This window comes from Phyllostomus discolor, chromosome 1, assembly GCF_004126475.2.
Source record: "Phyllostomus discolor isolate MPI-MPIP mPhyDis1 chromosome 1, mPhyDis1.pri.v3, whole genome shotgun sequence".
Lineage (NCBI taxonomy): Eukaryota > Metazoa > Chordata > Mammalia > Chiroptera > Phyllostomidae > Phyllostomus > Phyllostomus discolor.
Genome location: NC_040903.2, coordinates 192,916,537 through 192,929,295, shown reverse-complemented (window position 1 = coordinate 192,929,295; position 12,759 = coordinate 192,916,537). Strand labels below are relative to the sequence as shown.

At 46.6% G+C, this 12,759-nt stretch overlaps 1 protein-coding gene and 1 pseudogene across 3 annotated transcripts in view; one reads left to right on the top strand and one right to left on the bottom strand.

Moving 5' to 3' along the window:
* SUSD6 (sushi domain containing 6) overlaps positions 1-10,988 on the bottom strand; it is a 92,872-nt gene extending 81,884 nt beyond the window's left edge. Inside the window, exon 1 of one of the 3 annotated variants that reach the window (XM_028507744.2) lies at positions 10,661-10,988. The gene's annotated coding sequence lies outside the window, so the exon portion shown is untranslated. Of the gene's footprint in view, positions 1-10,286; positions 10,617-10,660 lie in introns of those variants that run through there. The other 2 variants (XM_036011424.1, XM_036011426.1) reach the window with 2 other exon arrangements.
* On the top strand, positions 159-248 carry LOC114493741 (annotated as a pseudogene).
* Positions 10,989-12,759: the final 1,771 nt, after the last annotated feature.

The following is a 12,759-nucleotide window of genomic DNA, read 5'->3' as shown; positions in this document are numbered from 1 at the left end:
CAGATAAGGCCAAACTAAGATGCACATGTGTACACTGAATTTAGGTCGTGACTAACGCCTCCTGAGGCATCTCAAAGAATGGCCCAGTTCCCGAAACAAAGACAAACCTGCACCTGAAAACCAGGAGGGGTTCTCTGATCTTGGATCAGAGTCCTTAGATCCTTCTGTAGTTCATAGGTGTGGTGATCGGGTGTTCACGTTCTGGTGTGACGTGTGCCTCCCACAAGCCTTGTTACGACATCATGAAAAAAATTCTCAAGGGGTCCTGTGGTTTGTTTCTGACCGACCTTGCCGAAAGATTCCGAACCACCTCCAGTGCTCTCTTTCCTTCACCTCCTCCCCCCACCTCTGTGGCTCCTGAGCCGCCTTCTTTTCCTGGCACCAGTCACAGCGAACTTGGTGAATGTTAACAGCATTTTATCACCTAGTTTATATTTGCTTTTCATTCAAACCGGGCCTCCTTCCAAATGTCTCTTTCTAGAATTTCATTAATACTGTTCTTTGATTCCTCCTCATCAAGGCAAACATCCTCAAAATCACCTTGCTCTCTCACCTTTTACTTTAATCCTCTAGGCCTGGTCAATCACCTCTCAATTAACAAATTAATCCAGAAGCTGAGTACAAAGAAGTAGATGAGACAGTTGACATCCTCAGGGGACTTTCAGTCTCAGCCTGGAACCTGGGCCTACACAGAGGTGGCTACATATACAGGTAAAATCTATGGGTATACGCATTTCTTGGGAGCCTTGTTTTTGCCAGTATTGTATTAGGTCCTTGACTGCCTCCAGCAGGTTACACAGCCACAGACACATCAGAAAAAGGGACATCACAAATCAACCTTTATATCCAAATCTGAGGCTTGGGGGAGATGGGAGAAAAATGATTCCCTAAGGAATTCATGCCACTGATCCCATTTTTCTTCTCCTAATTTCTCATGGTTGAATCCAAACCTGCTTTTCTGTCTTAATCAAAAAAAAAAAAAAAAGTTTTCATTCCCACATGAAAAGTTGATTGGTTAAGTAAAGCCAGAAAAGAGGAATCCTCACACCAGATCAAACTCCTAGACCTAGCCCACTCTGCAGTGAAAAGCAATTTGCTTTCTTGCTCAGGATGCCAGGAGGAATTCTCCAAGAATATTTTTCAAGCCCTCCTCCCTTTCAGGGCAATTACTGGTGTGGGGCACAGATGGCACTGAAAAGTCAGAATGACGCCTTCAGAGTGGTCACACTGCAAATCGACTATAGGCAACAGATTCCTCTGATGCTACTCTCACGTTACATAACCCGTGGGTATTCCCCCACATTGTTAACTCCAGGAGGGCAAGTATCAAAGTACACCGAGCACGGATCACGGGTGTTCACTAAATACTTGCCTAGCAAGTGATTAGATTTACTTCCTTTCGGTTTCTGCAGCAATCACGTACCCACCTCCCACCAGCCTGATGTCACAAGCCAACCAGATCGTCAACTCACAAATTATTATGACTTCAAGGTGCAAGGAACAGGGGAAAAGATGGACCCATGAACTCTTATGAAACGCAGAGCCTGTTTTTCTTGTCATACTGCTGCGTAACAAGCAAAATCCCCACAGGACTGAAACAAGGAGGTAGATGGCCTTCCCATGGTGGAGTTTCTGCCTGGAGGTGGATGGGAATCAAGGACTGATCAAGGTGTGGACCAGCCAGCATACCATTTCTTAATTCTCTGGAAATGCCTTGGGCATGCCAAGACACCCAATGAAAGCCTGAAAGAGCAGCGCCCAATGAACATAAAACTGCTCAGTGGTTTTCACGATAGGGAAAGGCAGCATGTTTCCTTCCTGGCTGGTTAGAGACAGTCAGAGAGGTCTGTTCCCACTGTATCTGATGGGTGGCTGATGCCACATAAAATAAACCTGAAGAAGTAAGAACCACAGCCATGAAGGGTTCTGGTCTGCTACTGTGGTGGGAGGGAGGGAGCATCAGCCCTCCCAGACAGCACGTTCCCAATCATCGGGCAGTTCCACTACCCCTAGGATGATACCAGTTCCTGCCACTGTCATGGCTGGGCAACGGGCACCCAAAGGGGAACATGACTCAGAGGACACATATTGGTCTGGAGGCAGATGTGGTTTTCAAACTGCAAAGAAGCACAGCACAGAGACATCAGAGCCCATTTTAGGAACAGTTCTACCCTTAAAGACCCTCTCACCTTTGTAACAATAATTTCACTATTAGATTCAAAACCACAGCCGCAGGAGGGGCCTGAATTTGTTCCTAACAATATGAATCACATACTCTGCTTTGCTCCCAGTCCCCTTTCCCGGGACAGGCCCTGAGAAGCTGAACACGCGTGGGTAGAAAGAGCACTAGACCAGGAATCTGGAGCCCTGGCTTCCTCCCTGGCCCTGTCACCACACAGGGAAGTCAGCTCTGAGAACCCACTTTCCATTTTCTGTTCTGTAAAGTGAGGAGGCAGAATGAGATGATCTCAAAGTTCCATCCTTCCAACTCCAGCCTCTCATGAGCCTCAAAGTCTCTCTGCTGTGCGAGGAGTCTAGTAGTAACCTCTGGATACTACAGTCAAGAATTCAGATCTTCAGGTAAAAGTCTTGTGTCACTTCACTCAGCCTTTTGAGACTCCTAGGACTTGGGAATAGACTTTGCATTAACAGGTAGAGCCCACCCCAAATCCAAAACTTCTGGCAATGAATTGTGACAGGAAAGTTATGATTGCATCCACACACATTTACATTTACACACACATACATACACACACACACACACACACACGACTACTTCCTGGAGGGACTGATCCTTGGGCGTGGCTCCAGGTACAGAAATCTAATACAGGCATAAGAGAAAATAATTCAAGTTCCTGCTTTCTGTTCAGTTTGCTGGACAAAGAGCATGTGCCCTGTGTCCCACATGTCTCTCTGGGGTGGAACCACCTTGACCCTCTAATAAAAAAATAAGGTGGCCTGCCCTGGCTGGGTGGCTCAGTTGATTGAATGTCATCATGTACACCAAAAGGTTGAGGGTTCAATTCCCAGTTGGGGTGTGTACAGGAAGCAACTAATCAGTGTTTCTCTCTCTCCTCTCCCTCCCTTCTCTCTCTGTGAATTAATAAGCATGTCCTTGGGTGAGGATTTAAAAAAAAAAAAACAGTAAGCATAAAGTTTACTCTCTATTTTTGTTAAAGATTTTACTTATTTTTAGAGAGAGAGAAATACCGATCGGTTGCCTCTCTTACGCACCTAGACCAGGACTGAACCGGCAACCCAGGTACGTGCCCTGACTGGGAACCAAACCAGTGACCTTTTGCTTTGCAGGACAACTCCCAACCTACTGAGCCACACAGGTCAGGACAAAGTTTATTCTCTATTAAAATAAAAAAAATTAGGTGGCCAGCATATGCACGCTTGATCTAGGAGCACAGAAAGCAAGACCAGCTACCGCACTATTTTAGTAACTTGGCTGGTATGATGTAAAACCATCCAAGGGCAGATCCTGTAGAGGAAATGACACTCCCAGCAGCACCATCTGTTCTTCTTTGTGTCTCGCATGGTCTGTATTTTTAACCTCTGGTGCAACTGAGGTCCACCAGCAAAGAGCCCTCCCCACTACCTGGCTGGCTGGCTCTCTATTCAGTAAGCATTCCACTCCCCAGCCTAGCAGAAGCCTCAGAGCAGGTGCACTAGCCCTGGCATGGGATTCTTCATACAGAAAGGACATGCTTCTGAGAACCATAAATTACACTTGTTAAGGAAGGCTCTGTGGGGTTCACAGTAAAATTCTCTCCATAAAAAACATGATGTGATTTAGAACTGAAGCTTCATGCTGAAAATGCTCTTTAAAATTAAAAAAAAAAAACATAGCAGCGCATGTGCACTGGATTCAGGCACTACTGCACCTGTCAACTTTCACTAGTGTTTGAAGTTCTGCACCAAAGATTTGGAAACAGCGCTACGGGAGAGTTCAGACTTCATAAACGCAAGATTCTGTGTGTGTGTGTGTGTGTGTGTGTGTGTGTGTGTCAGTGTGTATGAAACATCTTTTCTTAATCCAGGGCACTATCCCCAAGAGTTTCTGTTAGAACCCTGTTCTTCCCCAAACAAATGACATGACCAAGTATAATGGTAACTCCAAAATGCAGCTCTTGCTACAGAAACATGAATGCAGCTCTTAAAATATCTCCCTGAGAAATGGAAATATATGCCCACAAAAAAAACTTCATGCATGGATGTTCACAGCAACATCACTCCTAATAACCAAAACACAAATAACCAAAGTGGCCATCAGCACTGATGAATAAACAAAAGGTGGGATATCTATGATAAACAGAGTATTCAGGAATAAAGCGCAGTGAGTACTGCTATATGGCATGATATAGGTAAACCTCAACAACATTATGCTACATGAAAGAGGTCAATTACTAAAGACCACATATTGTATGATTCTGTTTCTGTGAAATGTCCAAACAGGAAAACCATAAAGAGAATAGATTAGTTAGTTGTGGCCATGGCTGGGAGCATCGTAGAGGAACAGGGAGTGACTACTAATGGGGTTTCTTTTGGGGGTGATGAAAATGCTCTAAAGTTAGATTGTGATGGTGGTTATACAATTCTGTAAATATACTAAAATTCACTGACTTGTATAATTTAAATGGGTGAATTTTATGATAAATTATCTCAATAAAGCGATTTTAATGAACTATAGAAATGATCCCTGAAAGTATAGTCTTTAAAGCTGTTTTTTTTTAAATTAGACAAAATAAAATCACCCCTCTGAAAAAAATATCCTTGAGCAAATTTAGAAATAACCTAGATGTATAAGAGATGATATTTAAAGCAAAGATGATCTAGTTGATGGAACATTACAAAGCCATTAAAAATAATTACAAAAGGCTATATGCTACGATAAGAAAAATGTTTACGGGCCCTGGCTGGTGTAGATCAGTGGCTTGAGTGCAGGCCTGCAAACCAACAGGTCACTGGTTCGATTTCCGGTCAGGGCACTTGCATGGGTTGTGGGCCAGGTCTCCAGTAGGGGGCGTGCGAGACGCAACCACACACTGATGTTTCTCTCCCTCTCTTTCTACCTCCCTTCCTCTCTCTCTAAAAATAAATTTAAAAAGTATTTTTTAAAAAGTTTTATGGGATAATGCTAAGAAAAAAAATACAAAACTGACTATAATCATATTACCAATTAAAACAAAAGGGAGAACGCATGGAAATGATGTTTGTGTTAAAATGGTAGAAGCATGGAGACTTTTTCTCCTTTATTTACCGAGCTTTCTGTCAAATCGTCTCAGTGAACTGATTTTTGTTAAATCCCCCTCAGTCTTTCTTCACACAGTTTGTCTAGCTACAATTTAAAATGCAAAATAAGCAAAACCACTTTGTTCTCTTTTTTTCAAGTTCCCTTTCTTAACCTCCACACACTCAGTGCACTGAGATCAACTCCGAGCAGCCCAAAGAAGGGAAAGTGGGATAAACACTGCTATCCCGTTCCCAGAAGCCAGTTTCACTTCACTGGCTTTGTTGAAAGCCAAGACCTAGTGCAGCCAAAATTTCAACAAGGACAGTCTCCACACTGAGCAATTCCGCGCTGGGATCTTAAACTTATATGGGTGAAGGCAAGTCACTGCTGGCAGGAGGCTGGACCTGAAGAGACTGGACGTTCCCTCTCACAAGAAAGAATGGTAAGAAAGGAAGGACTGGGAAGGAGCCCCTGCTTGTGTCTCTTACGAGGTTTGTGTCCCATCTCCAACTACAGGAGAAGAGAATCCTGAGTCATTTCACTTTCACCACAGAGGATCCTCTTCTGAGTAATAAAGAATTGCCAGTCACCAGCTCTACCGTCTGCAAACACACTGAGAACCTATTACTGTCATCAGGAATCCCAGGCTAACTTGTCCCAAGTCAAGGAAACAGGCCCTGCCAAAAGAAGTACAACAATGGTATATGTATGTGGGAGGTGGTGGTACATCTAAGGGCACACACCTATCAGGTAATTTTAAGGATCTACTAACACTGGCGACAATAACAGGGAAGTGCATCTGTTTCTGCTTGAGAAAAATGCTTCAATAATATCCTGTTTCTAATTCTTGGCATGCAGCCTTCGGATTTCAAGGGTAGCTATTTTCCTCTTTTGAGATTAAGAGCCAGGGTGAGAGAAGACATCACAGGCAACACCAGGCTCTGTGAAACTCATTTAGTTTCCGCTGCCATTGCATTTTCTGCTGTTGCTATACCAATACCTTCACAGGGACTTGATTGTACCCCGCCCCCCGCCCCAACAACAGCACAGGTGGCCTTTCCTGGCTGAAGAGAATCAGCTGGGTGCCACCGCAAGGTCCATCAGCAGAGTGCAGACTTCCACATTCAGGCAAGAACCGAGGACGACCAAACAAACGGAGGAGCCCCGCTGGCTTCTAGGCCAAAGGACTAAAAGGGAAAGAAAAAGGACACCACCACAAAAACACATTAGCACAAGAAAAGGGAACATCCACAGGTGCCTCACAGGCTCTGTGCAAAAACTTAAGGCTCATAAGAGGTATAACTCTTTCCCCGGCACCTCTACTTTTGCAGATAAAGACATCTACAGAGATACAAACTTACCACCATCCTAGGGAGCAAAGGCTCGTGTTGCCTTGAACCCAACTCAAGGTAGGAGTGAACAATCCCGATGCTCAAAGACAGTCGCCCCAATGACGTCCTGAAATTGTTTCACTGGTCTCAGATTCACAGCTGTCAGCAGCTTCAAATGAACATCACAAACCCCCCAGTCCCAACCTCAAACAACATCCTTCACTGCCGCCCGTGAGAAAACAGCCCTCCTACATGACAGGCATTGTTTCTCACTGCTCTAGTTTCCCAGTTCCCTGCAATGTGGCAACCTAACTTAAGAATATTAATTTTTTAAACCATTCTATTAAATGAAACCTCCCTACAGTGGGATATGTGGGTGACCCCTAGACCAAAGCCATCTTGAGGAGAAACTGGGGGAAAGAGTCTCTACTATCACATAGGCATTTGCCCCAATGCTTACCCTTAAACCAAGTATCTTAACTCTCACCATTCAGGTCTGTACCAGAGAAATATTTGCTTTCAAAGTTAAAGAAAAAAAGGCACTTGGCTTCTTATTTGTTCCTTCTCATCTTTCTCCTACTGCTTGATGGAATACCCCCCTAAACAAGACCTCCCAACTGCCCAGGCAGATGGAATAGGGAAAATGAACGCTGCCTGTCAGCTTCAACTGGATATCACTTGTCAGTTCAGGAGCTCAGTAAAATGCTTCATGCACGGCAACTACACAGCCTGGCCCAACGGAGCTGCTGAAATGCGGGCCTCCAAGTAGGCATTTCAGATCTATGAGAAGGCATTGTAACCCTGCTGCCTCTCCGTGAATGGTCCCTTGGTACCCAGGGAGCTGGAGAGAAAAAGACAAGCACAGGTGCTCTCTGGCCTTCATTCTCTGCCTGCAAGGGGCTCTGCTAAAGACCTTCCCCCCAAATCACTTGTTTGGGTAAGGAAATGAGGAAGATTATGTGGTCCAGTCATTTTTTTAAAGATACTGTAATTCTCTGAGCCCCCTAACAGACACCAGTAGACACCTGGTCGTCAGAAGAGCTAAGAATGTGGAAAAAGAGTACAAGGAAAGATCTAAAACATAAGGCAAGTTTTTACCTGGGAGACAGAAAAGCACGGAGAGAGTGAAACAGTGTGTACTAGCAATAAACCTGAAACAAGTTCTTACTTTTAAGAGGCCACATAGGTGTATGGAGGGGGGAGACAGCTGTAGGAATCGCCGCCCCAGCAACAGGAAAGAAGGAAAACTACTGCCAGGAGATGCACTATTACATAAGAGCGCACGTTTAATCACAACGAGATGGAGACCTGCCAGGAAACCACAGTGCTGAGGTCTCTTCAATCTGCCGGCCTGCACCCGTAACACCTTATTCTACCCCTCCTCTTCTGTCAACCCAAGTTCTGGGCTTGGGAAAGGCACACCTCTGCAAATAAGTTGAACTCTGCCATTTGACAGTGAGTTTGCTCTCAGGATTCAAGCACGGAAGGCCAGAGGTGGGGGTAAGGCCCTACTCTGAGCACCCAGGGACCTGCCACAGTCTAGCTAGCTGTAGGCAAGGATTTGTTTCACATGCCATTTCTACTATAGCATTCAAAAATTGGCTGTGTAGACAGGAAGTCCTATCTATCAGGCCTCTAGTTAACTCACTGGGCTAAGGTTCCTTAAGCAGCAAATGGCCAACAATAATAATTAACAACATAAACAAAAACAAAATTGACTTAAATACTGTGAACTCCATGAGGGCATGGCTGTACTCTTAGTTACTCAGTATCCCCAATACCTACCACAGCGCCTGACATACATTCTGTATCACATAAATATTTGTGAGTACTGAATGAAAGAAAGAATGAGCCCCAGCCGGTGTGGCTCACTTGGTTGGGCGTAGGTCCCGCAAACCGAAAGGTCAAGGGTTTGATTCCCAGTCAGGGCACATGCCTGGGTTGCGGGTTCAGTCCCAGGTCCTCCCGGGTCCAGGTGCATATGGAAGGCAACCAACTGATGTTTCTCACATCGATGTCTCTCCCCCTTCCTCCCTTCCCCCTCTCTAAAAAGTTAAATTTTTAAAAAAAGAATGAATTAATGAACAAACAAATGTACTGCAAACACACCGAAATGTGCATCTTGAAGGAAGAGTTAAGGGTGTTCAGTAGTGCTTTTGGAAAGGCTCTAGATTTGCAGGGGTGCCCAACCTCTTGGCATCTCTGGGCCGCACTGGAAGAAGAAGAGTTGTCTGGGGCCATACATTAAATATGCTGAGACATGTAATTACAAAAAAATCTCACAATGTTTTTTTTATTTTATTTATTTATTTTTAGAGACGGAAGGGAGGAAGAGAGAGAGAGAAACATCAATGTGCAGTTGCTGGGGGCCATGGCCTGCAACCCAGGCATGTGCTCTGACTGGGAATCGAACCTAAAATGCTTTGGTTCACAGCCTGCGCTCAATCCACTGAGCTACGCCAGCCAGGGCCATAATGTTTCAACTAAGTTTACGATTTTGTGTTGGGCCTCATTCATAGCCCTCCTGAGCCTCATGCAGCTCACGGGTGGTGGGTTGGACACCCCATGTGACTCCACTTTTACCAAAAGATAAGCAAACTACGAACAGTAGAACATAGTAGTTAACAGTGTGGGCTCCACCACGAGCTATCTCTGTGACCTTGGGCAAGTTATTTGTTTGGCTTTGGTCTCAATTTTAAAAAATGGGAATAGTAATATCTACCCCAAAAAGGCTATTGATTAAACACGATCAAGTCCTTGGCACAAGACTTGATACACAGTAAATCCTCAAGAACTTTCCCCTATTCCTACTATTATAGTTGCTTTATTAAATACCTCCTTTACTGAGGTGGAGGTAGACACCCCCTCCCAAACCCTGGAAGTCTCACTTCTGGTTGACTATGCATCTAGCTAAAAATGCAAAGCCCATAAAATTCAGAACTCAAGGCCAAGCACATGTCTCTACTAGCCTCCACTAGATGGTGACAATTTGGGGTGGAATTCCCAAAACAGAAAAAAGAGTGTGCGTGTGTGTGTACATCATTCATACACACATAAAAAAAAAAAAAACAGAAAAATGAAAAGATCAAGAAATGAATTATACTGTGAAGGATGGAAAGACCCACTTCCCACCTCTGTAGATCTAAAAATGGAGTAAATACCTACAGTTTAATTGTGTGTGCACCTTTGTTACAAAGCACACGCAAGCCCGGTTAGCAGGAGCAACAAAGCCCAACGAGCCGCCTGTCACCGAGGGAACATTCTATGGGAACAACAGCATTAGGCCAGAGACCTGACTTGGACGCCTCTTTTCTACTGGGTCTTACGGTCCCCCAAACCACCTCCCCGCCCCCATCTCCACACAGGTAACTTTTTCCTCGTTCAGCAGCCCCACAACCACAATCCTACCGGAGGGTCAAACAAACCTACACTAATATTTGGAGTCTCTAAAAGCAGGAGTAAAAAAAGAAAGTCTGCATATGTAAACAGGAAATGGTTTCGGTAAGTCTCAGCCGGGATAATAAGAGAAGTTTTTGAGATTAAAGACCAGACGGGACGCGGGGGCTGCAGAAAGCTCCGAGGCTCAAGCACACGAACTACAAGGTTTGCTCAGGAAATCCACCGTCGCTAAACAAAACCTGCCCACGCGCGGGACCCGCAGCTTTAGTCCGCTGGCGGGGAAAATAATAGTGATAAAAGAAAGGGCCTCAGCCTCCCTCCTTCCCGGCGATCCGCCAACTGTGGTCTCCACCCTGAACTCCCAGGCAGCAAGCGCGACCCTGCACGCCGGGCGAGGCCAGGGCAGCGTGCCCCAATCCTGGCCACCACGCTCCCGGCCGCAAACCGGTCGTCCGGTCCTCCTCGCGGCCTCGGCACAGTCTCCCCCGCCGCTCTCCGGGCACCGGGCCCGACCGGCCCACGCCGGGTGACAGCGAGACAGCGCAGAGCAGCTGACGCCCGGCGGCGGGCCGGGGCTCCCCAGAGGCCCTCCCGGGCGGTGCGCGCCAACCCCGAGCCGCTGACAGCCGACCGGGAGCACCAGTGACACAATGCCGGACCCCGCCGCTCCCCGGCCACGGTGACAACTTACCCGAGGAACGGTGCAGGGACCTCTTGGAGGGGGGCGCTCGCAGCTTCCGCGGCGCCGGGAACTGCTCCACTGCCTGCGCGCGGCCGCAGCTCTCTCGAGTGCAGGCGAGACCCCGCGTGCCCCGCGTGCCCTTGTCCGGCTGGAACTAGACCGCGCTGCGGGAGGAGGCGGCGGGAGCCAGGGCGCAAGGCTGTCGCCGGCTGGGGAGAAAGGAACACGGCGGCGGCGGCGGCGGGCGGCAGCAGCAGCTCCCGTCACTGGCCCAGCTGTACCGTGCGGGCGGGGGCTGAACCGGAGAGGGGGGAAGGGGGGAGGAAGTGGGGAGGGGCGGAGCCAGGCGCGGACGCAGCAAGCACCGCCTTCCCGCCGCCGCGACCGCCCCGCTGGGAGGTTCCAGCGTTCGACAGTCGCCAGCACGCAGGCGCCGCCGGCCCGGGAAAAGGTGAGCGGGGGTGGGGGTGATGGGAGGGCCTTAAAGAGACAGTCACGCCGACTGCTACGCTGGAGTGGACTGGGCGGTGGTATAGGCTCGGACTGTGGCAATTGCAGTGCGTCCTCCAATTCTCTTACTATTATTACTAAATTTTTTAGATATTATTTGGATTACTATTATTTGCAAAGATCTGCTCTCAGATCTGCTGCGCTCGTCTGCTCTCAGACTCACAAGGTACTTACTTGCTTATTGCCTTACTAGCTTTTAAATCACTTGCCAGACTTTCTGCTGAGACAGATCATTATTTAAGCAGTACTTCCCAAAGTATGACACACAGACTGCAGACGTCAAAATTGCTCAGAAGGGGTGGGTGTAAAAGTGCAGATTTGGGGGGTCTCACCTCCAACCCATTTTGATTAAATAAAACTAGGGCCAGATTTGGGAATCTGTTTAATAAACATTCCGAAGTGGTTCCTCGGCACACTAAACGCACACGACGAGTCTCAAGGTTGAAAAAACTGAAGTTAAGAGCTAAGACAGGCAGAGGCCTAGCTAGAATCCCGCCACACTCCTAACTTTATTTCCCATCCAGAGTCTTGCCTCCTACAGCTGTTTTCCAGCACCTGCAGTGTGAGTAGTTTTGTGCACGGTGGCTACAGCAGTTACAGGTGAACGCACCGTGATCCTAGGAGATGTCTTCCCCTGATAGATTTACAGGACTTGTGGCCCCTTGATGGTGATGATTGTGATTTTTTTTATCTTTGTGCCCCAGGGCCTTGAACAGTGCCTGTCTCACAGGTGCTCAGTAAATGTTGACACCTTCCTACTTGGTAATCAGTGCCAGAGTCTGCACTTAAACCCACAACTTGTGGAGAAGTCAATCATCCCAGTTTGCCTGGGACTAAGGGTGTTCAAGGGACTAGGACTTCAGTGCTGAAACCAGGACAGTCCTGGGCAAATTGGGATAAGTTGGTCATTGATGGGGTATATAAGAGGACACCATATTCCTTCTCTCTCTCCCAGGAATCTAGTAGATAGGCCCTTGTGCCTGTACCACTTAGAGACCAGGAAAGAGGAGCTTGGCTCCTTGAAAGTGAAGGAGAGAAAAAGTTCAGAATTAGTATATCGTACCTCTGTTGCTATCATTAATTATAACAACAGGAATGATGACAGCACCTATTAGTACTAGGTAAAGACTTTTATACATGCAACCACTGCCAAACGAACTCAGAAAGAGTCTGTAGGCTTTGGCTAGAAATAAATGATAAATATTTATTCCAAAGTCTGAAGAGTTTGTAAACCTGAAACACAATTAGGCCATACCCAGAGTGTTCCAAAGGAGAAAGAAAAGCTAAGAGTTCTTTTTAAAAATCTTCACCAAAGGATATGTGTATCGATTTTAGAGAGGGAACATAAGACAGAGAAACCTTGATGTGAGAGAGAAACATCCATTGGTTGCCTCCCATATGCACCCCGACAGGGGAATGAACCCACAAACTTTTTGTGTATGGAACAATGATCCAACCAACAGAGCCCGCCGGGCAGGGCAAACTAAGAGTTCTTATGGTAAAAAGTACATTCTTGAGAAGATTCAGTTCTGCATTCTTAGCCTCTGGATTGATCTGCGATGGTAATCCTCTAGATGACCTGTGGTCTAGATAATGGA